The following is a 27972-nucleotide window of genomic DNA, read 5'->3' on the forward strand; positions in this document are numbered from 1 at the left end:
CCTCAAGAGAAATGCCTTCTTCTTGAGAAGTATTTGGAATTGTCAAACAAAAACAATTGAAAATCCTGCACAAAAATCTTGTGCTTTTTCCACAGATTTCTTCTAGATATCGGGGCCATTGTCTCAACCACTATTTACCATCTGTTTTTTCTTTAACATCAACAAGTGAAGAAAAGACCTGTGCACACAGGACACAGCCTGGTCTGACCCTCATAGTGTTTTGTTTTTCTCTAGATGCAGGTGGACCCAGCCACACTGGCGAAAGGTACGTAGCTGGGATCATCTCTTTGTTTACGTTCAAAATGTTAGTGTTGCAAAGGTGGCACCGTTTTGCCTGATTTTGCTCAAGAGCCACTCTGGTTTGAGCTTTCTGCCAGAAATTAGATTTGGGAAGGTTGATTTCAAAAAATACTAAGAGTCCAGTAAACAACTGTAACCATGGTACTGTCATCCCTGGAAGCAGCAATGTCATGTAAGGTGGGGTGGTACTTCAGACTTGGGAGGGACAGAGGAGAGAGTGTGTATGGAATGCTTGTGGATGTCTTTGGGAGTGTGTGTGCATTTCCCCAGAAAACATACTCCCATGTTCAAAGCACAACACAAGGATCAATGTTCAAGAAAAATTCCATCACCACTGCACAGTTTACATACATCAACCCATTCATCCTCCAGCACAGCTGTACCTGAACATAAGTTCACTATCCCCAGTCCTCAGATGGACATGGTGCAGAGACGAATTTCCCAAGCTCTTGGTCTTTTAAATGGAAGAGGCACATGTGAAGTCGGGAATGAGTAGAAGGTTAATGCCATGAGCCACTACACTGAATTTGTCACAAAGCCCTAGTATAATTTCTTGCTAGGCCAAGTTATTCCAGCACTTGTATGTGCATGTGGGAGAATGAAAACCTATTCAGATCCCACACACTATCATGACTGGATGGTGTCAGTGCTCAGCTCACCCAGGGTTGGTTTGAGCAGGTACATTGTACAGTGGGCTTCAGTGTGATCATTAATGTAAAACACAGAGTCCACAGGCTTTTGATCTACAGCAGTGAGGTCATCCCTCAGCTCCTGTTCAAATGCAGACAATAATCAGTGGAATATTCTATTGTATTTAATGAGATAATCACTGCAAGTCTTAGAAATTCAGTGGAACCCAATCCCAAGACATAGCATCCAATAAAATCTCAAGGATCAACCTGGGTGTTAGCCTGGCACCCACTTTCCCTGCTGGCATCTCCTGCAGAGCTGGGCTGGAGAGGGTCAGTGCCCACTCCCCGCTCCCCTCGCTGCTCCCCATGACAGACTGTCCCAATGCTACAGTCAGTGTGAGCATGAGGAGCAGTGCACTCCGTGGTGCACACACATCGTGTTGAAAAGGAAGAGTGGAAGGACAAATATCACATGCTAAGTAGAGGTCATCGTGAAATGGCAGGATAATTGAGTATTTTCAAATCTTGGTTTATTTGCCTTGTAACAGAAAGTAATGCAAACTTTGACTAGAATTATATCTCCGTTTACAAGAAAGGTTGCTTCTTACACACTTTAATATTCTAGAAGGGATGATATACAGAGCAGCAGCACATGTGGATTTCAGGAGGAAATGACTTTGGCAGGGATCCATAAGAGGGCAAGTTAGCTCAGGTGTGATTAGGAAGGAGGAGCCCTAAGAGGCTGCCAGGGAAACACAGCCTGCACTGCGTGGTGTGTCCTGTTTGAGACTGGCTATTTCATGTTGACGAGGTGGCCTGTAGGTAGAAACCCAAAGGCCCTGATTCCCTTTCTTCCCTGCGTCTCTCCTGTGCCTGCTACCCTCCCCCAACACCCACCTTAAGCAATGTTACTGAATTGTTCGTGATCAACACCACCACGGTGCTGACGGTCACTCTGTATCCTCCTAGCTCTGACTGATACACTACAGGAGCTGTCCAGTGACGAGGGAGAGGAGGAGGACCCAGAGGATGTGAAGGTCAGGCCACCTGGATTTCTCTGAGAAAAACTGTTGCTTTCTTAGTTTTACCTTATTTGGATTAAATTAAGATACCAGAATTTCACAACATATATCTTAGATTAGTTATACAATGTCCTTGGGGAGAATTTTGAGAGTCTCTTCCCCACTGAGTCTTGAATTAAGACAGTGGGAGAAAATGACAGCACCAGCTACACATTGTGGGGCAGTGAGCTTTTGCCTTACCAATTTTGTTCTCTCCTTGGAGCAAAATTACTTACTTGCCAACCAACATAGACTTGACAGGAAACACCCTCTGAGAAAAATTTGTGTCTTTAGTATGAGTCGATTTGCTCTGTTCTTTGGGGTTCCTTTGAACTCTGGTTTTCATCTTGATTTCTAATGTCACTAAGCAAAGAAAAGTCCTGTGCTCACAGGACACAGCATGGTCTGATGCTCATAGCAATTTATTTGCTGTCATTACAGAAATCGTCGGGAGTTCCACCGGAGGGTATGTATTGCGGAGCCCCTCTCATGCTGGTGAGTCACCCAGATGATGAGGAATGTGCCACTGCCTCGCTGGCTTTCCCGTAGACAGGCAGCCGGAGCTGAGCGTCCTCTCATGAATGAGGACCTAGGCTGTGATGGGAGAAATGATTTTTCTAGATAAGAAACAGTGGCCACATTCTGCAGCCACTGGAAGCAACTGCGATCCCTGAAGGTGGGGTGGGATCCTGTGCACAGGGCCAGCTCATGTCTTTTGAGAATTCATGCGGTGCCACGGTCAGTGTGTCTGGGTGTGTGTGTTTGGGTTTCCGTACCACATATCCCCAGATTTACTAGTGTCCACATTCTCAACAGAGATTTCCGTCACCGTTGTGGTCCTATTACAGGCACATGAAAAAATCAGCTTGTAAGCTTCCAGTGTGTGCAGTTTATTTCATGCACAGGACACTTTAATTAACCTAAAAGAAATCCTGTCCACACCCAGGAAATTCTCACTGGGCACCAATAGAACAGAACTGTGTCAGGATCTCTGCTCATTTTATTTTTCCTTCAGAATTCCCTGCTATACTTTATTTTCTAATAAGCCTCACCTCTTCACAGGCCTTTCTGTTTCCTCCTGCCATTGGAGAGGTCATGACACCTCACTCTAGCCCCTTCCCTCCTTTATAAGCCTCTTTTACCAAAGCCCTCAGAAGTGACCCTCCACGACCCATCTTGAGCAGGGAGAGTGGGGGGCTCCTTCCTGTGCATTTACAGCCTGGTGCAGCCTCGTGCTACAGCCAGTTCTGCTGGGAAACTGAGAAGAGAGGAGGCTGCAGGTGGGGTTGGGGTGAAATCACCCCAATTTTCTCCATTGAGGCCTCATATTGACCATCAGATAACGTGGTTCAGAATAGATAATGCCAGGGTCATGTAGAGTTTCCGCCTTGTATCCCTCAGCCTAGTCATGGTTTCTGTGTCCTCGGCTCAGAAACAGCAACATGTAAAGAGAACCAAGGGGTTTGCCCTAGGGTCTGAGAGGCAGGATGAGCACTTGCCTTCCTAGCAGGATGGAGGGTGGCTCATGCATTACAGATGGGGAAAAACAAACTCGGCTGTGGTACCGCAGAGGCTCCATGATGTCCCCATTGAACCGACTGTTGACAAAGGTTGGTTGTGTGCTCCTGAAGGCTTTTGAAAAAAAACAAGTGGATGCAGCTGGTTTTGGTGAATCGGAATATAAATGGTACCAAATTATAGCTTGAGTTTTTTCTTGGAGTATGCATTTGGTGGAAACTTACTGTGTATAAATCAAATTTGATTGCTCTGTAGGTATCAATACTTATCCCACATTTTAAAACAATCAGACTGTTGTGATTTTAAAACGTCCCTCACTAACCTCAGAAACTATGTCCTCATAATCCAATTCCCCTAGTCATCTTTATTGTCTAGAATATAGTTTTTTGTGGCTACTCAGGGGGCCTTCTGCTGCCTGATTAAAGGTACAAATCAGTGTTACCCATGTTGAGGTTCTAAGAATTCACAGACAGCTGCCCAGTGGGCTCTATGAGAGAGAGAGCAGGTACAGCCTTGGCCTGGGCCTGCAGAGGAACATGATTTGGAGGAGCAGAAGGAAGGCATGAGGGCAGCAGAGCCATGGGGAAGCCGAGGTGCAGCATCAGCAGAGTCAGTTCCACATCATCACCTGGGCACGGCCGGAACGTTCACGCCACATCTGAAGGAGGAGTTGAGCTCTGACTTCATGGCTGGCCTGAACATTGCCCATCTTCCTAAAACCCTGGACAGAGGTGCTGCTTTCTTGTTTCTTGTCTTCTCTATCTCCCTGTGTATTGATGGCAAAGGCACCATCAGAAATTAGTGAGAGACAGAGAACAGGAGTGAGTACCTGAAATGTTCAACTTAGCCCAGAGAGAACATGATCAGCAGGGACGGACTGGAGGGTCAGGTCAGACACGGAGTAGTTGCCACGCTCGATCTCCCTGTGGCTGGAACAATCAGCTCCTGGGAGTCGCCGGACAGCTGGTCTTTGTGTAGCTGCTATTGGCCCAGAGTGGCCTGGACCAGAGTTCCGTTTTACTGGAGGGAGCCTCAGCTCCCAGAGAGGGCAGCTGCCCAATGCTAGTGTCACAGGAGGTGAGGAGGGGACCCTGCTCTAAGGCAGCTGAGCTCAGCAAAGGGAGAGGGGCTGCTCTGGAGTTTAGGTGGTCCTCGCAGCTTTCCCGTGTGACCCATAGGAGATCAGTTTCTCTGTTTCTCTGAGACAGACTTGCAATCATCAGTCCCAAAGTCTATAGTCTCCTACTCATAGGTGGAGGAATCCTGGCCATGGCTGGTCATCGGGAGGGCAGGGACTGTGTCCTCCTCATTCTTTCTCAGCCCAGAGCTCAGCCCTGGGCAGCCCATGTTGGGCCCCGTGATGTTCTGATGCCTGCATTCCTATTCTGAGATCTAGCACAAGCGTGCAAAGGCTTTCTGCTCATTTTCTATAGTCTGTGGGTTCCCACACTTACCCAGGTGCCTGGGTGGGTTGTAATCCAGGGTCAGGGGAGAAGAGCGTGGGCTCCTCAAACAGTGAGGTTTTCTCTTCTCTGCTCCTGCGGTTCTGCTCGTGTCTTCTCCTGAAGTGTGCACTGAATGATTACAATAATACATTTTGTATGTTTTACCACAACAATGTCTGAAGTGCAATAAAATGGATGGAAAGTGCAGGAGAAGCATATGTAGACCCAGGAAAGACAAATGACATTGTCACATTTCACCAGAAAAGTGGAAATTTCCCAGGCCTCAAAATGCATGGGAGAAGGAAGAGACACTGTCACAGCATCGGCAGTGCCTGTGTGTGCTGCCAAGGCTCTGTCTTCTATGGCTTTCGTGATGGTCTCACTGACCTTTCTTCATCACCAAGGGGGATGCTCTGGCAGGAGGTCCGTTTTTGTAGTTAACCCCCCTTGTCTACATGGGCCAGCTCCGTGTTTTTAGCGTCCGAATCTGCCTGACGGATTCCTTCAGCGCATCCAATGTGCTGACAACGGCTCTGTGTTTCCTAGAGAGCGACGAAGGCTTGTTGTGCGATCGTCTGCTCAAGGTACCATCTGAGAGCTTCCCTTACTCATTGAAGGTAAAGTGTTTTTGGTTTGTCTGAGGTGGGAATTTTATTTCTCTTCGTTTCTATATAAATTGAGATAAGAGATGGTGATCTTACCATGTACATTATAGATGACTTACAGAATGTCTTGGTGGGCAGCTGTAAAGTGAGTTTATTACCAGGAAGAATGAATTCAAGATGACATTTATAGATGACAGGTTCACTTAAAAACTCTACGGCGGTAAGCATTTTCCATAGTAGAAGTGCTTTCTTCTTGAAAATAATGGTGAACATGCAGTGAAAATAAACTTGAAAATCATGTACAAAAAACTTGTGCCTTTCCACATGTCCTCTAGGTTTAATTTGGGACCCTTCTGTTGACTATTTTCACTATTTCCATTGGGTTTTCTCATGTCAACAATGCAGAAAAGACCTGTGCACACAGGACACAGTGTGGTCTGACTCTCATCATGTTTTTCTTTTCTCTAATTGCAGAAAAGAGTACACTTTGAGGAAGACGGTATGTGTTGTAGGTTTACTTTTTTTTATTTTTATTTTGCTTGAAATTCTGGGATGCATATGTAGAATGTGCAGGTTTCTTACATAGGGGTAAATATGTCATGGTGGTTTGCTGCACCTATCAACCCCTCATCTAGGTTTTTAGCCCTGCATGCATTAGGTATTTATTCTACTGATCTCCCTCGTCTCACCCCTCATACCCCAGTGGTTAGTTTTTTGCTAAGGAAATATCTTAGTTTTTCAGAAAGGTGGCACTTTTTAACCTGTGTTTGGTGGAGAATTTCTCTGGAGCTTCCTAAGAGAAATGAGATTTTAGGCAGTTTGGTATAAAAAACAGTAAGACGTTGGTACAGATTTGTGACCATCTTCCTGTAGTCTCTGCAGGAAGTGGTGTCCCTTACATGAAAGGGTGGTGTGCATCAGGTTTGGGAGGTATGGAGGAGAGAGTCTACGGGCAGTGATTGTGAGTGTTTTTGAGAGTTTTTGTGCATGTCCAAAGCACCACACAGGGATTCATGGTTTAAAAAAAAAATGTAGTGCATCACCCCCCTTGTCTACATGTGCCAGCCCCGTGTTTTTAGCACCCTAGTCTGCATGACGGATTCCTTCAGTGCACCCAACGTGCTGACGATTACTCTGTTTCCTAGAGCGTGACAAAGGCTTGTTGTGTGAACGTCCGCCCGAGATACCATCTGAGAGGTTATTAGACTCTGTTGAGGTAAACTCTTTGTTGTTTGTCTGAGGTGGGAATTTTATTTCTCTTGGTTTCTATATAAATTGAGGTAAGAGATGGTGATCTTACCATGTACATTATAGATGACTTACAGAATGTCTTGGTGGACATTTGTAAAGTGAGAGTTTATTACCAGCAAGAATGAATTCAAGATGATATTTATAGATGACAGGTTCACTTAAAAACTCTTCGGCAGTAAGCATTTTCCACAGGGGAAGTGCTTTCTTCTTGAAAATAGTGGTGAACATGCAATAAGAATAAACTTGAAAATCATTCACAAAAAAAACTTGTGCCTTTCCACGTGTCCTCTAGGCTTTATTTTGGGGCTCTCGTGTTGACTATTTTCACTATTTCCATTGGGTTTTCTAATGTCAACGATGCAGAAAAGACCTGTGCACACAGGACAAAGTGTGGTCTGACTCTCATCATGTTTTTCTTTTCCCTGATTGCAGAAAAGAGTACACTTTGAGGAAGAAGGTATGTGTTGTAGGTTTACTTTTTTTTATTTTTATTTTGCTTGAAATTCTGGGATGCATATGTAGAATGTGCAGGTTTCTTACATAGGGGTAAATGTGTCATGGTGGTTTGCTGCACCTATCAACCCCTCATCTAGGTTTTTAGCCCTGCATGCATTAGGTATTTATTCAACTGATCTCCCTCGTCTCACCCCTCATACCCCAGTGGTTAGTTTTTTGCTAAGGAAATATCTTAGTTTTTCAGAAAGATGGCACTTTTTAACCTGTGTTTGGTGGAGAATTTCTCTGGAGCTTCCTAAGAGAAATGAGATTTTAGGCAGTTTGGTATAAAAAACAGTAAGACGTTGGTACAGATTTGTGACCATCTTCCTGTAGTCTCTGCAGGAAGTGGTGTTCCTTACATGAAAGGGTGGTGTGCATCAGGTTTGGGAGGTATGGAGGAGAGAGTCTACGGGCAGTGATTGTGAGTGTCTTTGAGAGTTTTTGTGCATGTCCAAAGCACCATACAAAGATGAATGGTTTAAAAAAAAATGTAGTGCATCACCCCCCTTGTCTACATGTGCCAGCCCCGTGTTTTTAGCACCCTAGTCTGCCTGACAGATTCCTTCAGTGCACCCAACGTGCTGACGATTACTCTGTTTCCTAGAGCGCGACAAAGGCTTGTTGTTTGAGCGTCTGCTCAAGATACCACCTGAGAGGTTCTTAGATTCTGTTAAGGTAAACTCTTTGTTGTTTGTCTGAGGTGGGAATTTTATTTGTCTTCGTTTCTATATAAATTGAGATAAGAGACGGTAATCTTACCATGTACATTATAGATGACTTACAGAGTGTCTTGGTGGGCATCTGAAAGTGAGAGTTTATTACCAGCAAGAATTAATTCAAGATAACATTTATAGATGACAGGTTCACTTAAAAACTCTTTGACAGTAAGCATTTTCCATAGAGAAATGCTTTCTTCTTGAAAATAATGGTGAACATGCAATGAAGATAAACTTGAAAATCATTCACAAAAAAAACTTGTGCCTTTCCACATGTCCTCTAGGCTTTATTTTGAGACCCTCGTGTTGACTATTTTCACTATTTCCATTGGGTTTTCTAATGTCAACAATGCAGAAAAGACCGGTGCACACAGGACAAAGTGTGGTCTGACTCTCATCATGTTTTTCTTTTCCCTGATTGCAGAAAAGAGTACACTTTGAGGATGAAGGTATGTGTTATGGGTTTACTTTATTAATTGTTTTTATTTTGCTTGAAATTCTGGGATGCATGTGTAGAACGTGTAGGTTTGTTACATAGGTATAAATATGTCACAGTGGTTTGCTGCACCTATCAAGCCCTCATCTAGGTTTCTAGCCCCGCAGGCATTAGGTATTTATTCTAATGCTCTCCCTCGTCTTTCCCCTCATGCCCCAGGGATTAGTTTTTTGCTAAGGAAATATCTTAGTTTTTCAGAAAGGTGGCACTTTTTACCCTGCGTTTGGTGGAGAATTTCTCTGGAGCTTCCTAAGAGAAATGAGGTTTTAGGCAATTTGGTATGGAAAAACAGTAAGACGTTGTGACAGAATTGTGACCATCTTCCTGTAGTCTCTGCAGGAAGTGGTGTCCCTTACATGAAAGGGTGGTGTGCATCAGGTTTGGGAGGTATAGAGGAGAGAGTCGACGGGCAGTGATTGTGAGTGTCTTTCGGAGTTTTTGTGCATGTTCAAAGCACCACACAAGGATAATATGTTTTTTTTAAAAAAAAAAAAAAAAAAAAAAAAAAGAGTAGTCCATCACCCTGAACACTTTACATAAATCAACCCATTGATTCTCCACCACAGGTGTCTGAAGTTTAATATCCTCAGTCCTAAGTTACTGGTTATGCAGAGATGAATTTCTCAAAGTCTTGGCTTTCTCAGTAGAGGAGGGAAATGTGAAATCAGGAGTGGTTGGCAGGTTGATTCTATGGACTTCTGTCCTGCATCGATCTCACAGCCATTGTATAACTCATCAGCCTGGCAGTGACTTTGGGCACCTAGGTATGCATGTGGAAGTACAATACATACAGAAATTCTATGCACTGTCTATGATCGTAGAATGGTCTTAATGGTCGCATAACCCAGGATTAGAATGGGTATGTTTTACAGTGGATTTAGGTGTGGTCAGAAATGTGAAACATACATGGAGAGGTCACAGGCTTTTGCTTCAGTGGTCGGTTTATTCCTCAGCTCCTGTTTAAAAGCAGAGAATAGGCAGGGTGTGGTGTCTCATGCCTGTAATCCCAATACATTGGGAGGCCGAGGCAGGTGAATCACTTGAGGTCAGGAGTTTGAGACCAGCCTGGCTAACACTGTCTCTACTAAAAACACAAAAATTAACTGGGTGTGGTAGCAGGTGCCAGTAATCCCAGCTACCCAGGAGGCTGAGGCAGGAGAATCACTTGAACCTGGGAGAGGGAGGTTGCAGTGAGCCTAGATCCTGCCACTGCACTCTAGCCTGGGCAACAGAGTGAGATTTCATCTAAAAAAAAAAAAAAAAAAAGCAGACAACAATCAGGGACATATTCTACTATGTTTAATAACATGATTGCCACAAGTGTACATGTGCCCTAATTCAGCCCACACATCCAATACACAGTGCAGAATAAGAACTCAAGGAAGAACTGGGGTGTTCTTCTGGTGTCCATCCCCTCGGTGGGATTTCCTGCACAGCTAGTTTGGAGAGTGTTAGCGTTAGCCCCCCACCTACTGCCCCCATGATGGGCTGTCCTAGTGCTGGAGTCAGTGTGAGCATGAGCAGCAGCTGACTCCGGGGACACATACATTGTGTTGAAAAGAAAGAGTGGAAGGACGAATAAGCTAAGTGCAGGTCCTCTTTAAATGGTAGGATAATTGAATATTTTCAAATCTTGGTTTAATTCTCTTTGAATCAAAGGTTCAGTGAAGTCATAGTATTTGTTGGCTAGAGTTAAGTTGTTTTGAAGAAAGGTTGCTTTTATGCAGTACGAAATATTTTAGGAGGGATGATGGACAGCAGCAGCAGCACATGTGGGTCCTTTGGGGGAAATGACCTCAAGGGGATCGAGAAGGGAGGGCAAGTTAGCTCAGGTCAGATTAGGAAGGAGGAGCCCTGAGATGCTACAGGGAAACACTGTGTGGTGGGCCCTGTTTGAGATGGGTTATTTCACGTTGAAGATGTTGCCTTAGCTACAGGACCAAGGCTCTGTCTTCTGTGGCCTTCCTGATGCCTTTCTTCACCATTTGCCTTCCCTCTCCACCATGGAGGATGGACCGGCAGCAGCTGAGTCTGTGCTGTGAACACACCTTTCACACATGCCAGCCCCAGGTCCACAGCTCCGAGACCACCTGAGGGATTCAGTCAGTGGAGCTCATGTGCTTATAGTGACTCTGTTTCCTAGGTGACCTGGAAGACCTGGAGGAGGATGTGCCAAGGCAGACATCCTCGGAGGAAGCCACAAGGGTTCACATGGTAAAGCCGTCTTACTTCCTCTAAAATGGAAAATGTATTTCTCTCGGTTTCTCTGTGTTTCAACTGAATTAAGATGTCTAAGTCTTACCGGCCGGTCGCGGTGGCTCACACCTATAATCCCAACACTTCGGGAAGCCGAGGCGGGCATCACGAAGGCAGGAGATTGAGACCATCCAGGATAACACAGTGAAACCCTGTCTCTACTAAAAATACAAAAAAAAATTACCTGGGCGTGGTGGAGGGCGCCTATAGTCCCAGCTACTCGGGAGGCTGAGGCAGGAGAATGGAGTGAACCCAGGAGGCGGAGCTTGTAGTGAGCCGAGATCTCACCACGGCACTCCAGCCTGGGTGACAGAGAGAGACTGCCTCTCAGAAAAAAAAAAAAAAAGATGTATACATCTTACCACGTACACTATAAGTGACTGACAGAATTTCTTGGTGGGCAAATGTCACAGTTCATTATCCACTTAAAAATGGTTTCACATGGTATCCACATTTACAACTGTGTGTCAGCAGGCATTTTCCTCAAGAGAAATGCCTTCTTCTTGAGAAGTATTTGGAATTGTCAAACAAAAACAATTGAAAATCCTGCACAAAAATCTTGTGCTTTTTCCACAGATTTCTTCTAGATATCGGGGCCATTGTCTCAACCACTATTTACCATCTGTTTTTTCTTTAACATCAACAAGTGAAGAAAAGACCTGTGCACACAGGACACAGCCTGGTCTGACCCTCATAGTGTTTTCTTTTTCTCTAGATGCAGGTGGACCCAGCCACACTGGCGAAAGGTACGTAGCTGGGATCATCTCTTTGTTTACGTTCAAAATGTTAGTGTTGCAAAGGTGGCACCGTTTTGCCTGATTTTGCTCAAGAGCCACTCTGGTTTGAGCTTTCTGCCAGAAATTAGATTTGGGAAGGTTGATTTCAAAAAATACTAAGAGTCCAGTAAACAACTGTAACCATGGTACTGTCATCCCTGGAAGCAGCAATGTCATGTAAGGTGGGGTGGTACTTCAGACTTGGGAGGGACAGAGGAGAGAGTGTGTATGGAATGCTTGTGGATGTCTTTGGGAGTGTGTGTGCATTTCCCCAGAAAACATACTCCCATGTTCAAAGCACAACACAAGGATCAATGTTCAAGAAAAATTCCATCACCACTGCACAGTTTACATACATCAACCCATTCATCCTCCAGCACAGCTGTACCTGAACATAAGTTCACTATCCCCAGTCCTCAGATGGACATGGTGCAGAGACGAATTTCCCAAGCTCTTGGTCTTTTAAATGGAAGAGGCACATGTGAAGTCGGAAATGAGTAGAAGGTTAATGCCATGAGCCACTACACTGAATTTGTCACAAAGCCCTAGTATAATTTCTTGCTAGGCCAAGTTATTCCAGCACTTCTGTGTGCATGTGGGAGAATGAAAACCTATTCAGATCCCACACACTATCATGACTGGATGGTGTCAGTGCTCAGCTCACCCAGGGTTGGTTTGAGCAGGTACATTGTACAGTGGGCTTCAGTGTGATCATTAATGTAAAACACAGAGTCCACAGGCTTTTGATCTACAGCAGTGAGGTCATCCCTCAGCTCCTGTTCAAATGCAGACAATAATCAGTGGAATATTCTATTGTATTTAATGAGATAATCACCGCAAGTCTTAGAAATTCAGTGGAACCCAATCCCAAGACATAGCATCCAATAAAATCTCAAGGATCAACCTGGGTGTTAGCCTGGCACCCACTTTCCCTGCTGGCATCTCCTGCAGAGCTGGGCTGGAGAGGGTCAGTGCCCGCTCCCCGCTCCCCTCGCTGCTCCCCATGACAGACTGTCCCAATGCTACAGTCAGTGTGAGCATGAGGAGCAGTGCACTCCGTGGTGCACACACATCGTGTTGAAAAGGAAGAGTGGAAGGACAAATATCACATGCTAAGTAGAGGTCATCGTGAAATGGCAGGATAATTGAGTATTTTCAAATCTTGGTTTATTTGCCTTGTAACAGAAAGTAATGCAAACTTTGACTAGAATTATATCTCCGTTTACAAGAAAGGTTGCTTCTTACACACTTTAATATTCTAGAAGGGATGATATACAGAGCAGCAGCACATGTGGATTTCAGGAGGAAATGACTTTGGCAGGGATCCATAAGAGGGCAAGTTAGCTCAGGTGTGATTAGGAAGGAGGAGCCCTAAGAGGCTGCCAGGGAAACACAGCCTGCACTGCGTGGTGTGTCCTGTTTGAGACTGGCTATTTCATGTTGACGAGGTGGCCTGTAGGTAGAAACCCAAAGGCCCTGATTCCCTTTCTTCCCTGCATCTCTCCTGTGCCTGCTACCCTCCCCCAACACCCACCTTAAGCAATGTTACTGAATTGTTCATGAGCAACACCACCACGGTGCTGACGGTCACTCTGTATCCTCCTAGCTCTGACTGATACACTACAGGAGCTGTCCAGTGACGAGGGAGAGGAGGAGGACCCAGAGGATGTGAAGGTCAGGCCACCTGGATTTCTCTGAGAAAAACTGTTGCTTTCTTAGTTTTACCTTATTTGGATTAAATTAAGATACCAGAATTTCACAACATATATCTTAGATTAGTTATACAATGTCCTTGGGGAGAATTTTGAGAGTCTCTTCCCCACTGAGTCTTGAATTAAGACAGTGGGAGAAAATGACAGCACCAGCTACACATTGTGGGGCAGTGAGCTTTTGCCTTACCAATTTTGTTCTCTCCTTGGAGCAAAATTACTTACTTGCCAACCAACATAGACTTGACAGGAAACACCCTCTGAGAAAAATTTGTGTCTTTAGTATGAGTCGATTTGCTCTGTTCTTTGGGGTTCCTTTGAACTCTGGTTTTCATCTTGATTTCTAATGTCACTAAGCAAAGAAAAGTCCTGTGCTCACAGGACACAGCATGGTCTGATGCTCATAGCAATTTATTTGCTGTCATTACAGAAATCGTCGGGAGTTCCACCGGAGGGTATGTATTGCGGAGCCCCTCTCATGCTGGTGAGTCACCCAGATGATGAGGAATGTGCCACTGCCTCGCTGGCTTTCCCGTAGACAGGCAGCTGGAGCTGAGCGTCCTCTCATGAATGAGGACCTAGGCTGTGATGGGAGAAATGATTTTTCTAGATAAGAAACAGTGGCCACATTCTGCAGCCCCTGGAAGCAACTGCGATCCCTGAAGGTGGGGTGGGATCCTGTGCACAGGGCCAGCTCATGTCTTTTGTGAATTCATGCGGTGCCACAGTCAGTGTGTCTGGGTGTGTGTGTTTGGGTTTCCGTACCACATATCCCCAGATTTACTAGTGTCCACATTCTCAACAGAGATTTCCGTCACCGTTGTGGTCCTATTACAGGCACATGAAAAAATCAGCTTGTAAGCTTCCAGTGTGTGCAGTTTATTTCATGCACAGGACACTTTAATTAACCTAAAAGAAATCCTGTCCACACCCAGGAACTTCTCACTGGGCACCAATAGAACAGAACTGTGTCAGGATCTCTGCTCATTTTATTTTTCCTTCAGAATTCCCTGCTATACTTTATTTTCTAATAAGCCTCACCTCTTCACAGGCCTTTCTGTTTCCTCCTGCCATTGGAGAGGTCATGACACCTCACTCTAGCCCCTTCCCTCCTTTATAAGCCTCTTTTACCAAAGCCCTCAGAAGTGACCCTCCACGACCCATCTTGAGCAGGGAGAGTGGGGGGCTCCTTCCTGTGCATTTACAGCCTGGTGCAGCCTCGTGCTACAGCCAGTTCTGCTGGGAAACTGAGAAGAGAGGAGGCTGCAGGTGGGGTTGGGGTGAAATCACCCCAATTTTCTCCATTGAGGCCTCATATTGACCATCAGATAACGTGGTTCAGAATAGATAATGCCAGGGTCATGTAGAGTTTCCGCCTTGTATCCCTCAGCCTAGTCATGGTTTCTGTGTCCTCGGCTCAGAAACAGCAACAAGAAAAGAAAACCAAGGGGTTTGCCCTAGGGTCTGAGAGGCAGGATGAGCACTTGCCTTCCTAGCAGGATGGAGGGTGGCTCATGCATTACAGATGGGGAAAAACAAACTCGGCTGTGGTACCGCAGAGGCTCCATGATGTCCCCATTGAACCGACAGTTGACAAAGGTTGGTTGTGTGCTCCTGAAGGCTTTTGAAAAAAAACAAGTGGATGCAGCTGGTTTTGGTGAATCGGAATATAAATGGTACCAAATTATAGCTTGAGTTTTTTCTTGGAGTATGCATTTGGTGGAAACTTACTGTGTATAAATCAAATTTGATTGCTCTGTAGGTATCAATACTTATCCCACATTTTAAAACAATCAGACTGTTGTGATTTTAAAACGTCCCTCACTAACCTCAGAAACTATGTCCTCATAATCCAATTCCCCTAGTCATCTTTATTGTCTAGAATATAGTTTTTTGTGGCTACTCAGGGGGCCTTCTGCTGACTGATTAAAGGTACAAATCAGTGTTACCCATGTTGAGGTTCTAAGAATTCACAGACAGCTGCCCAGTGGGCTCTATGAGAGAGAGAGCAGGTACAGCCTTGGCCTGGGCCTGCAGAGGAACATGATTTGGAGGAGCAGAAGGAAGGCATGAGGGCAGCAGAGCCATGGGGAAGCCGAGGTGCAGCATCAGCAGAGTCAGTTCCACATCATCACCTGGGCGCGGCCGGAACGTTCACGCCACATCTGAAGGAGGAGTTGAGCTCTGACTTCATGGCTGGCCTGAACATTGCCCATCTTCCTAAAACCCTGGACAGAGGTGCTACTTTCTTGTTTCTTGTCTTCTCTATCTCCCTGTGTATTGATGGCAAAGGCACCATCAGAAATTAGTGAGAGACAGAGAACAGGAGTGAGTACCTGAAATGTTCAACTTAGCCCAGAGAGAACATGATCAGCAGGGACGGACTGGAGGGTCAGGTCAGACACGGAGTAGTTGCCACGCTCGATCTCCCTGTGGCTGGAACAATCAGCTCCTGGGAGTCGCCGGACAGCTGGTCTTTGTGTAGCTGCTATTGGCCCAGAGTGGCCTGGACCAGAGTTCCGTTTTACTGGAGGGAGCCTCAGCTCCCAGAGAGGGCAGCTGCCCAATGCTAGTGTCACAGGAGGTGAGGAGGGGACCCTGCTCTAAGGCAGCTGAGCTCAGCAAAGGGAGAGGGGCTGCTCTGGAGTTTAGGTGGTCCTCGCAGCTTTCCCGTGTGACCCATAGGAGATCAGTTTCTCTGTTTCTCTGAGACAGACTTGCAATCATCAGTCCCAAAGTCTATAGTCTCCTACTCATAGGTGGAGGAATCCTGGCCATGGCTGGTCATCGGGAGGGCAGGGACTGTGTCCTCCTCATTCTTTCTCAGCCCAGAGCTCAGCCCTGGGCAGTCCATGTTGGGCCCCGTGATGTTCTGATGCCTGCATTCCTATTCTGAGATCTAGCACAAGCGTGCAAAGGCTTTCTGCTCATTTTCTATAGTCTGTGGGTTCCCACACTTACCCAGGTGCCTGGGTGAGTTGTAATCCAGGGTCAGGGGAGAAGAGCGTGGGCTCCTCAAACAGTGAGGTTTTCTCTTCTCTGCTCCTGCGGTTCTGCTCGTGTCTTCTCCTGAAGTGTGCACTGAATGATTACAATAATACATTTTGTATGTTTTACCACAACAATGTCTGAAGTGCAATAAAATGGATGGAAAGTGCAGGAGAAGCATATGTAGACCCAGGAAAGACAAATGACATTGTCACATTTCACCAGAAAAGTGGAAATTTCCCAGGCCTCAAAATGCATGGGAGAAGGAAGAGACACTGTCACAGCATCGGCAGTGCCTGTGTGTGCTGCCAAGGCTCTGTCTTCTATGGCTTTCGTGATGGTCTCACTGACCTTTCTTCATCACCAAGGGGGATGCTCTGGCAGGAGGTCCGTTTTTGTAGTTAACCCCCCTTGTCTACATGGGCCAGCTCCGTGTTTTTAGCGTCCGAATCTGCCTGACGGATTCCTTCAGCGCATCCAATGTGCTGACAACGGCTCTGTGTTTCCTAGAGAGCGACGAAGGCTTGTTGTGCGATCGTCTGCTCAAGGTACCATCTGAGAGGTCCCCTTACTCATTGAAGGTAAAGTGTTTTTGGTTTGTCTGAGGTGGGAATTTTATTTCTCTTCGTTTCTATATAAATTGAGATAAGAGATGGTGATCTTACCATGTACATTATAGATGACTTACAGAATGTCTTGGTGGGCAGCTGTAAAGTGAGTTTATTACCAGGAAGAATGAATTCAAGATGACATTTATAGATGACAGGTTCACTTAAAAACTCTATGGCGGTAAGCATTTTCCATAGTAGAAGTGCTTTCTTCTTGAAAATAATGGTGAACATGCAGTGAAAATAAACTTGAAAATCATGTACAAAAAACTTGTGCCTTTCCACATGTCCTCTAGGTTTAATTTGGGACCCTTCTGTTCACTATTTTCACTATTTCCATTGGGTTTTCTCATGTCAACAATGCAGAAAAGACCTGTGCACACAGGACACAGTGTGGTCTGACTCTCATCATGTTTTTCTTTTCTCTAATTGCAGAAAAGAGTACACTTTGAGGAAGACGGTATGTGTTGTAGGTTTACTTTTTTTTATTTTTATTTTGCTTGAAATTCTGGGATGCATATGTAGAATGTGCAGGTTTCTTACATAGGGGTAAATATGTCATGGTGGTTTGCTGCACCTATCAACCCCTCATCTAGGTTTTTAGCCCTGCATGCATTAGGTATTTATTCTACTGATCTCCCTCGTCTCACCCCTCATACCCCAGTGGTTAGTTTTTTGCTAAGGAAATATCTTAGTTTTTCAGAAAGGTGGCACTTTTTAACCTGTGTTTGGTGGAGAATTTCTCTGGAGCTTCCTAAGAGAAATGAGATTTTAGGCAGTTTGGTATAAAAAACAGTAAGACGTTGGTACAGATTTGTGACCATCTTCCTGTAGTCTCTGCAGGAAGTGGTGTCCCTTACATGAAAGGGTGGTGTGCATCAGGTTTGGGAGGTATGGAGGAGAGAGTCTACGGGCAGTGATTGTGAGTGTTTTTGAGAGTTTTTGTGCATGTCCAAAGCACCACACAGGGATTCATGGTTTAAAAAAAAAATGTAGTGCATCACCCCCCTTGTCTACATGTGCCAGCCCCGTGTTTTTAGCACCCTAGTCTGCATGACGGATTCCTTCAGTGCACCCAACGTGCTGACGATTACTCTGTTTCCTAGAGCGTGACAAAGGCTTGTTGTGTGAACGTCCGCCCGAGATACCATCTGAGAGGTTATTAGACTCTGTTGAGGTAAACTCTTTGTTGTTTGTCTGAGGTGGGAATTTTATTTCTCTTGGTTTCTATATAAATTGAGGTAAGAGATGGTGATCTTACCATGTACATTATAGATGACTTACAGAATGTCTTGGTGGACATTTGTAAAGTGAGAGTTTATTACCAGCAAGAATGAATTCAAGATGATATTTATAGATGACAGGTTCACTTAAAAACTCTTTGGCAGTAAGCATTTTCCACAGGGGAAGTGCTTTCTTCTTGAAAATAGTGGTGAACATGCAATAAGAATAAACTTGAAAATCATTCACAAAAAAAACTTGTGCCTTTCCACGTGTCCTCTAGGCTTTATTTTGGGGCTCTCGTGTTGACTATTTTCACTATTTCCATTGGGTTTTCTAATGTCAACAATGCAGAAAAGACCTGTGCACACAGGACAAAGTGTGGTCTGACTCTCATCATGTTTTTCTTTTCCCTGATTGCAGAAAAGAGTACACTTTGAGGAAGAAGGTATGTGTTGTAGGTTTACTTTTTTTTATTTTTATTTTGCTTGAAATTCTGGGATGCATATGTAGAATGTGCAGGTTTCTTACATAGGGGTAAATGTGTCATGGTGGTTTGCTGCACCTATCAACCCCTCATCTAGGTTTTTAGCCCTGCATGCATTAGGTATTTATTCTACTGATCTCCCTCGTCTCACCCCTCATACCCCAGTGGTTAGTTTTTTGCTAAGGAAATATCTTAGTTTTTCAGAAAGATGGCACTTTTTAACCTGTGTTTGGTGGAGAATTTCTCTGGAGCTTCCTAAGAGAAATGAGATTTTAGGCAGTTTGGTATAAAAAACAGTAAGACGTTGGTACAGATTTGTGACCATCTTCCTGTAGTCTCTGCAGGAAGTGGTGTCCCTTACATGAAAGGGTGGTGTGCATCAGGTTTGGGAGGTATGGAGGAGAGAGTCTACGGGCAGTGATTGTGAGTGTCTTTGAGAGTTTTTGTGCATGTCCAAAGCACCACACAAAGATGAATGGTTTAAAAAAAATGTAGTGCATCACCCCCCTTGTCTACATGTGCCAGCCCCGTGATTTTAGCACCCTAGTCTGCCTGACAGTTTCCTTCAGTGCACCCAACGTGCTGACGATTACTCTGTTTCCTAGAGCGCGACAAAGGCTTGTTGTTTGAGCGTCTGCTCAAGATACCACCTGAGAGGTTCTTAGACTCTGTTAAGGTAAACTCTTTGTTGTTTGTCTGAGGTGGGAATTTTATTTGTCTTCGTTTCTATATAAATTGAGATAAGAGACGGTAATCTTACCATGTACATTATAGATGACTTACAGAGTGTCTTGGTGGGCATCTGTAAAGTGAGAGTTTATTACCAGCAAGAATGAATTCAAGATGACATTTATAGATGACAGGTTCACTTAAAAACTCTTTGACAGTAAGCATTTTCCATAGAGAAATGCTTTCTTCTTGAAAATAATGGTGAACATGCAATGAAGATAAACTTGAAAATCATTCACAAAAAAAACTTGTGCCTTTCCACATGTCCTCTAGGCTTTATTTTGAGACCCTCATGTTGACCATTTTCACTATTTCCATTGGGTTTTCTAATGTCAACAATGCAGAAAAGACCGGTGCACACAGGACAAAGTGTGGTCTGACTCTCATCATGTTTTTCTTTTCCCTGATTGCAGAAAAGAGTACACTTTGAGGATGAAGGTATGTGTTATGGGTTTACTTTATTAATTGTTTTTATTGTGCTTGAAATTCTGGGATGCATGTGTAGAACGTGTAGGTTTGTTACATAGGTATAAATATGTCACAGTGGTTTGCTGCACCTATCAAGCCCTCATCTAGGTTTTTAGCCCCACAGGCATTAGGTATTTATTCTAATGCTCTCCCTCGTCTTTCCCCTCATGCCCCAGGGATTAGTTTTTTGCTAAGGAAATATCTTAGTTTTTCAGAAAGGTGGCACTTTTTACCCTGCGTTTGGTGGAGAATTTCTCTGGAGTTTCCTAAGAGAAATGAGGTTTTAGGCAATTTGGTATGGAAAAACAGTAAGACGTTGTGACAGAATTGTGACCATCTTCCTGTAGTCTCTGCAGGAAGTGGTGTCCCTTACATGAAAGGGTGGTGTGCATCAGGTTTGGGAGGTATGGAGGAGAGAGTCTACGGGCAGTGATTGTGAGTGTCTTTCGGAGTTTTTGTGCATGTTCAAAGCACCACACAAGGATTATATGTTTTTAAAAAAAAAAAAAAAAAAAGAGTAGTCCATCACCCTGAACACTTTACATAAATCAACCCATTGATTCTCCACCACAGCTGTCTGAAGTTTAATATCCTCAGTCCTAAGTTACTGGTTATGCAGAGATGAATTTCTCAAAGTCTTGGCTTTCTCAGTAGAGGAGGGAAATGTGAAATCAGGAGTGGTTGGCAGGTTGATTCTATGGACTTCTGTCCTGCATCGATCTCACAGCCATTGTATAACTCATCAGCCTGGCAGTGACTTTGGGCACCTAGGTATGCATGTGGAAGTACAATACATACGGAAATTCTATGCACTGTCTATGATCGTAGAATGGTCTTAATGGTCGCATAACCCAGGATTAGAATGGGTATGTTTTACAGTGGATTTGGGTGTGGTCAGAAATGTGAAACATACATGGAGAGGTCACAGGCTTTTGCTTCAGTGGTCGGTTTATTCCTCAGCTCCTGTTTAAAAGCAGAGAATAGGCAGGGTGTGGTGTCTCATGCCTGTAATCCCAATACATTGGGAGGCCGAGGCAGGTGAATCACTTGAGGTCAGGAGTTTGAGACCAGCCTGGCTAACACTGTCTCTACTAAAAACACAAAAATTAACTGGGTGTGGTAGCAGGTGCCAGTAATCCCAGCTACCCAGGAGGCTGAGGCAGGAGAATCACTTGAACCTGGGAGAGGGAGGTTGCAGTGAGCCTAGATCCTGCCACTGCACCCTAGCCTGGGCAACAGAGTGAGATTTCATCTAAAAAAAAAAAAAAAGGCACAGAACAATCAGGGACATATTCTACTATGTTTAATAACATGATTGCCACAAGTGTACATGTGCCCTAATTCAGCCCACACATCCAATACACAGTGCAGAATAAGAACTCAAGGAAGAACTGGGGTGTTCTTCTGGTGTCCATCCCCTCGGTGGGACTTCCTGCACAGCTAGTTTGGAGAGTGTTAGCGTTAGCCCCCCCACCTACTGCCCCCATGATGGGCTGTCCTAGTGCTGGAGTCAGTGTGAGCATGAGCAGCAGCTGACTCCAGGGACACCTACGTTGTGTTGAAAAGAAAGAGTGGAAGGACGAATAAGCTAAGTGCAGGTCCTCTTCAAATGGTAGGATAATTGAATATTTTCAAATCTTGGTTTAATTCTCTTTGAATCAAAGGTTCAGTGAAGTCATAGTATTTTTTGGCTAGAGTTAAGTTTTTTTGAAGAAAGGTTGCTTTTATGCAGTACGAAATATTTTAGGAGGGATGATGGACAGCAGCAGCACATGTGGATCCTGAGCAGGAAATGACCTCAGAAGGGATCACAAAGGGAGGGCAAGTACGCTCAGGTCAGATTAGGAAAGAGGAACCTGAGACGCTGTAGGGAAGCACAGCCTGCCCCGTATGGTGTGCCGTCTTTGAGACCAGCTGTGTGTCATTGATGAGCTTGCCTTAGCTAGAGGCCCAAGGCTCTGTTTCCCTTGCTTTCCTCATGGTCTCATTTGCCTGCCTTCACCATCAAGGAGGTTGCGTCTGCAACTCCATCTGGGGTAACCCACCTTCTTCACACATGCCAGCCTCACGTGCACACCACCCAATAAACCCGAGGGATTCCCTCAGTGGAATCCATATGGTGACACTTACCCTATGTCTCCTAGATCATCAAGAGAAGCTTGGAGCTGTATATCCACATAAGGCATCCACTGAGAGGGTCCTCACTGTTGTCATTGTAAGTTGTCCTTTCTTTCCCTGAAAGGGGAATTTCATTTTCCTAGGTTTCTTTCAATTTCACTTGAATAAAGATAGGAAAATCTCACTACCGTGTACATTATAGATGACTTAGATATTTTCTTGGTGGGCAAATGTAAAATGAGAATTCATTACCAGCTAAGAACTGATTCCAGATGGCATTCATAGATGACAGCTTCAGTTACAAACTATGTCAGCAGCATTTTCTTCAGGAGAAAACCCTTTTTGAAAATTATGAATTTAAAACTAAACTTTGAAATCTTGCGCAAAAAGGTGGTGCCTTTCTACAGGTGTTTCCTAGGCTTTATTTTCGTGGCTGTTGCCTCCACCTGAATTTCCCATTGGGTTTTCTAGTAGCACCAAGTTTCGAAAAGACTTGTGTACACAGGCAGCATGATCTTACCCTCATGGTGTTTTCTTTCTCTAAATGCAGGCAGAGCCATTCACAGAAACAAATGGTACGTATTCTTGGATCCCCTTTTTGCTAAGGAAAAATGTTAGTGTTGAGAAAGGTGACACTTTCTCAGCTGCTTCTTCTGGAGAACCGCTCTCATGGGAGCTTCCTGTTGGAAATGAAGTTTGGGAAGAAATTAGTAACAGTGTACTGAAGAGGGGTGACCATCCTACATAGTCCCTGTTAGCTGCAGTGTCGTTTCTACGAAATCGAATGAGGTTCGTCAAGGTGGGGGGCGGGTGTAAGGAGAGAGACTCTGTGTATAGTGATTTTGAATGTCTTTGGGAGGATTTGTACATTTCTTCAGAAAGCATGCTTCCATGTGCACAGCCCACCACAAAGATGAGTGTTGTAAATAAAAATTCCATCACCATTGCACACCTTATGTCAGTCAGCCCATTTATCCTCCACCACAGCTGTAGCTGAAGGTCAGTTTAATATCCCCAGTACGCAGATGGAGATAGTGCAGAGATGAATTTGCCAAGCTCTTTATCTCTTCAGTGGAAAAGGTAGAGGTGAACTCAGGAGTGACTGGAAGGTTGATGCCATGGGCTACTACTCGGAAGTAATCACATGGTTCTGGTATAATTTGTCATTATGCCAGAGAGTTTTAACACCTAGGTGTACATATGGAAGTGGGATGGCTTTCAGAAATCCCAAACACTGTCTCTCATATAGGATTCTCGTAATGCTCACATAACTCAGCATAGGAATAAGTACATTTTATAGTGGACTTTGGTGTGGTCACAAGTGGGAAATAGACATTGAGAGGTCAGGCTTTTGGCTGCAGTGCTGTGTTATTTTCTCATCTCCTGATCAAAAGCAGAAAATTGTCAGACATGTTATATTGTATTTAATGAGATCATCTTCATAAGCCTTACATACGCTGCAGTTCAGCACTCATACCCAAGACACAGCACCAAATAAGAACTGAAGGAAAAACTTGGGTGCTATCCTGGTACTCATCTTCTCTGTTGGAATCTTCTACAGAGCTGGGTTAGAGAGGGTCAGCGCCCCCACCTGCTGCCCCCCATGATGGGCTGTCCTAGTGCTAGAGCCAGTGTGAGCATGACCAGCAGTAGGCCCCATATCACACACACATTGTGTTCAAAGGAAGAGCAGAAGGACAAATATCACAGACCACGTACGAGTCATCTTTAAATGGTAGGATAATTGAGTATTTTCAAATCTTGGTTTAGTCTTCTTTAAAAGAAAAGGTTACTGAATACATAAAATATTTTGGATAGAATTAAGTCTCCTCTTTGAAGAAAGGTTGCTTTTTTTTTTCTAGTACAAAATGTTCTGATCGGTCATGGTAGCTCATGCCTGTAATCCCAGCACTTTGGGAGGCCGAGGAGGGCGGATCACCGGAGGTCGGGAGTTTGAGACCAGACTGACCAACATGGAGGAAACCCGTCTCTCCTAAAAATACAAAATTATCCGGGAGTGGGTGCGCATGCCTGTAATCCCAGCTATTCAGGAGGCTGAGGCAGCAGAATCACTTGAACCTAGGAGGCGGAGGTTGTGGTAGGCCGATATCACGCCATTGCACTCCAGCCTGGGCAACAAGAGTGAAACTCCATCTCAATAAAAAGGAAAAGAAAAGTTCTAGGAGGAACAAAAACATGGCAGCAGGACATGTGGATCCTGGGGAGAAAATGACCTCAAGGGGATAAAGAAGGGAGGACAATTTAGGTCAGGTCAGATTAAGAAGGAGGAGCCCTGAGGTGCTACAGGAAACACTGTGTCATGTGCCCTGTTTGAGATGGGTTATTTCATGTCGAAGAGGTTGCCTTAGCTAGATGACTAAGACTCTGTCTTCTTGGCCTTCCTGATGCCTTCCTTTACCATTTGTCTTCCCTCACCACCTGGAAGAGGAACCAGCAGCAGCTGAGTCTGTGCTGTGAACACACCTTTCCACACACGCCAGCCCCGTGTCCACAGCTCCAAGATCACCTGAGGGATTCAGTCAGTGGAGCTCATGTGCTTATAGTGACTCTGTTTCCTAGGTGACCTGGAAGACCTCGAGGAGGCTGTGCCCAGGCAGACATCCTCGGAGGAAGCCACAGGGGTTCACATGGTAAAGTCATCTTATTTCCTCTGAAATTGAAATTGTATTTCTCTCGGTTTCTCTCTGTTTCAATTGAACTAAGATGTACACATCTTACCATGTACGCGATAGGTGACTGACAAGAATTTCTTGGTGGGCAAATGTCCGAGTTCATTATCCACTAAAAAATGGTTTCAGATGGCATCCACATTTACAAGCTGTGTGTCAGCAGGCATTTTCCTCAAGAGAAATGCCTTCTTCTTAAGAAGTATTTGGAATAATCAAATAAAAACAATTGAAAATCTTGCACAAAAATCTGTGCCTTTCCACGAATATCTTCTAGATATCAGGGCCATTGTCTCAACCACTATTTACCATCTGTTTTTTTAATATCAACAAGTGAAGAAAAGGCCCGTACACACAGGACACAGCCTGGTCTGACCCTCATAGTGTTTTGTTTTTCTCTAGATGCAGGTGGACCCAGCCACACTGGTGAACGGTACGTATTCTGGGATCACCTCTCTGTTTACGTTCAAAATCTTAGTGTTGCAAAGATGACACTGTTTTGCCTGCTTTTGCTCAAGAGCCAGTCTGGTTTGAGCTTTCTGCCAGAAATTAGATTTGGGAAGTTTGGTATAAAAACTACTAAGAGTCCAGTAAACAACTCTAACCATGCTACTGTCATCCTTGGAAGCAAAAGTGTCCTGTAAGGTGGGGTGGTACATCAGGGTTGGGAGGGATAGAGGAGAGAGTCTATATGGAATAATTGTGGATGTCTTTGGGAGTGTGTGTGCATTTCCCCAGAAAATATGCTCCCATGTTCAGAGCAAAACACAAGGATTAATGTTCAAGAAAATTTCCATCACCACTGCACAGTTCACAGAAATCAACCCATTCATCCTCCGCCCCAGCTGTACCTGAACTTAAGTTTACTATCCCCAGTCCTCAGATGGACATGGTGCAGAGACGAATTTCCCAAGCTCTTGGTCTTTTAAATGGAAGAGGCACATGTGAAGTCGGGAATGAGTGGAAGGTTAATGCCATGAGCCACTACACTGAATTTATCACAAAGCCCTAGTATAATTTCTTGCTAGGCCAAATTATTCCAGCACTTCTGTGTGCTCATGGGAGAACAAAAACCTATTCAGATCCCAAACACTATCATGACTGGATGGTGTCAGTGCTCAGCTCACCCAGGGTTGGTTTGAGCAGGTACATTGTACAGTGGGCTTCAGTGTGATCATTAATGTAAAACACACAGAGTCCACAGGCTTTTGATCTACAGCAGTGAGGTCATTCCTCAGCTCCTGTTCAAATGCAGACAATAATCAGTAGAATATTCTATTGTATTTAATGAGATAATCACCGCAAGTCTTAGAAATTCAGTGGAACCCAATCCCAAGACATAGCATCCAATAAAATCTCAAGGATCAACTTGGGTGTTAGCCTGGCACCCACTTTCCCTGCTGGAATCTCCTGCAGAGCTGGGCTGGAGAGGGTCAATGCCCGCCCCACCCCCTTGCTTTTCCCCATGACAGACTGTCCCAATGCTACAGTCAGTGTGAGCATGAGGAGCAGTGCACTCCGTGGTGCACACACATCGTGTTGAAAAGGAAGAGTGGAAGGACAAATATCACATGCTAAGTAGGGGTCATCGTGAAATGGCAGGATAATTGAGTATTTTCAAATCTTGGTTTATTTGCCTTGTAACAGAAAGTAATGCAAACTTTGACTAGAATTATATCTCCGTTTACAAGAAAGATTGCTTCTTACACACTTTAATATTCTAGAAGGGATGATATACAGAGCAGCAGCACATGTGGATTTCAGGAGGAAATGACTTTGGCAGGGATCCATAAGAGGGCAAGTTAGCTCAGGTGTGATTAGGAAGGAGGAGCCCTAAGAGGCTGCCAGGGAAACACAGCCTGCACTGCGTGGTGTGTCCTGTTTGAGACTGGCTATTTCATGTTTACGAGGTGGCCTGTAGGTAGAAACCCAAAGGCCCTGATTCCCTTTCTTCCCTGCGTCTCTCCTGTGCCTGCTACCCTCCCCCAACACCCACCTTAAGCAATGTTACTGAATTGTTCATGAGCAACACCACCACGGTGCTGACGGTCACTCTGTATCCTCCTTGTTCTGACGACAGATGTACATCAGGAACCGTCCAGTGACAACCGAGACGGGGAGGACCCAGAGGATGTGAAGGTCAGGCCACCTGGATTTCTCTGAGAAAAACTGTTGCTTTCTTAGCTTTATCTTATTTGGATTAAATTAAGGTATAAGAATCTGACCATGTATATCTTAGATTAGTGACAGAATGTCCTTGGGGAGAATTGTGAGAGTCCGTCCCCACTGAGGCTTGACTGAAGACTGGGAGAAAATGACAGCACCAGCCACACATTGTGGGGCAGTGAGCCTTTGCCTTACCAGTTTTGTTCTCTCTTTGGAACAAAGTCAGTTACTTGCCAGCCATCATGGACTTGAGAGGAAACATCCTCTGAGAAAAATCTGTGTCTTTAGTATGAGTTGATTTCTTCTCTTCCTCTTTTGGGTTCCTTTGAACACTGGTTTTCATCTTGTTTTCTAATGTCACTAAGTGAGGAAAAGTCCTGTGCTCACAGGACACAGCATGGTCTGATGCTCATAGCAATTTACTTTCTGTCATTACAGAAATCGTCAGGAGTTCCACCGGAGGGTATGTATTGCGGAGCCGCTCTCATGCTGATGAGTCACCCAGATGATGAGGAATGTGCCACTGCCTCGCTGGCCTTCCCGTAGACAGGCAGCCAGAGCTGAGCATCCTCTCATGAATGAGGACCTAGGCTGTGATGGGAGAAATGATTTTTCTAGATAAGAAATAGTGGCCACATTCTGCAGCCCCTGGAAGCAGCTGCGATCCCTGAAGGTGGGGTGGGAACCTGTGCACGGGGCCGGCTCATGTCTTTTGTGAATTCATGCGGTGCCACGGTCAGTGTGTCTGGGTGTGTGTGTTTGGGTTTCCATACCACATATCCCCAGATTTACTAGTGTCCACATTCTCAACAGAGATTTCCGTCACCATTGTGGTCCTATTACAGGCACATGAAAAAATCAGCTTGTAAGCTTCCAGTGTGTGCAGTTTATTTCATGCACAGGACACTTTAATTAACCTAAAAGAAATCCTGTCCACACCCAGGAAATTCTCACTGGGCACCCATAGAACAGAACTGTGTCAGGATCTCTGCTCATTTTATTTTTTTCTTCAGAATTCCCTGCTATACTTTATTTTCTAATAAACCTCACCTCTTCACAGGCCTTTCTATTTCCTCCTGCCATTGGAGAGGTCATGACACCTCACTCTAGCCCCTTCCCTGCTTTACAAGCCTCTTCTACCAAAGCCCTCAGAAGTGACCCTCCACGACCCATCTTGAGCAGGGAGAGTGGGGGGCTCCTTCCTGTGCATTTACAGCCTGGTGCAGCCTCGTGCTAC

General features: G+C 44.8%; 3 long non-coding RNA genes across 3 annotated transcripts; all 3 read left to right on the forward strand.

The window, feature by feature from the left end:
- LOC135971163 (uncharacterized) lies at positions 1-2538 on the forward strand. The gene is made up of 3 exons (XR_010587242.1): positions 1-265; positions 1902-1969; positions 2435-2538. It is a non-coding gene; the product is annotated as an uncharacterized lncRNA (long non-coding RNA).
- Positions 2539-10663: 8125 nt separating this feature from the next.
- LOC135971164 (uncharacterized) lies at positions 10664-17316 on the forward strand. Its single transcript, XR_010587243.1, has 6 exons — positions 10664-10736; positions 11494-11524; positions 13161-13228; positions 13694-13718; positions 16762-16832; positions 17295-17316. It is a non-coding gene; the product is annotated as an uncharacterized lncRNA (long non-coding RNA).
- Positions 17317-19170: 1854 nt separating this feature from the next.
- On the forward strand, positions 19171-21980 carry LOC135971165 (uncharacterized). The gene is made up of 3 exons (XR_010587244.1): positions 19171-19243; positions 19710-19734; positions 21909-21980. It is a non-coding gene; the product is annotated as an uncharacterized lncRNA (long non-coding RNA).
- The last annotated feature ends 5992 nt before the right edge of the window (positions 21981-27972 follow it).

Source organism: Macaca fascicularis, chromosome 6 (assembly GCF_037993035.2).
Source record: "Macaca fascicularis isolate 582-1 chromosome 6, T2T-MFA8v1.1".
In the NCBI taxonomy this organism is placed as follows: domain Eukaryota; kingdom Metazoa; phylum Chordata; class Mammalia; order Primates; family Cercopithecidae; genus Macaca; species Macaca fascicularis.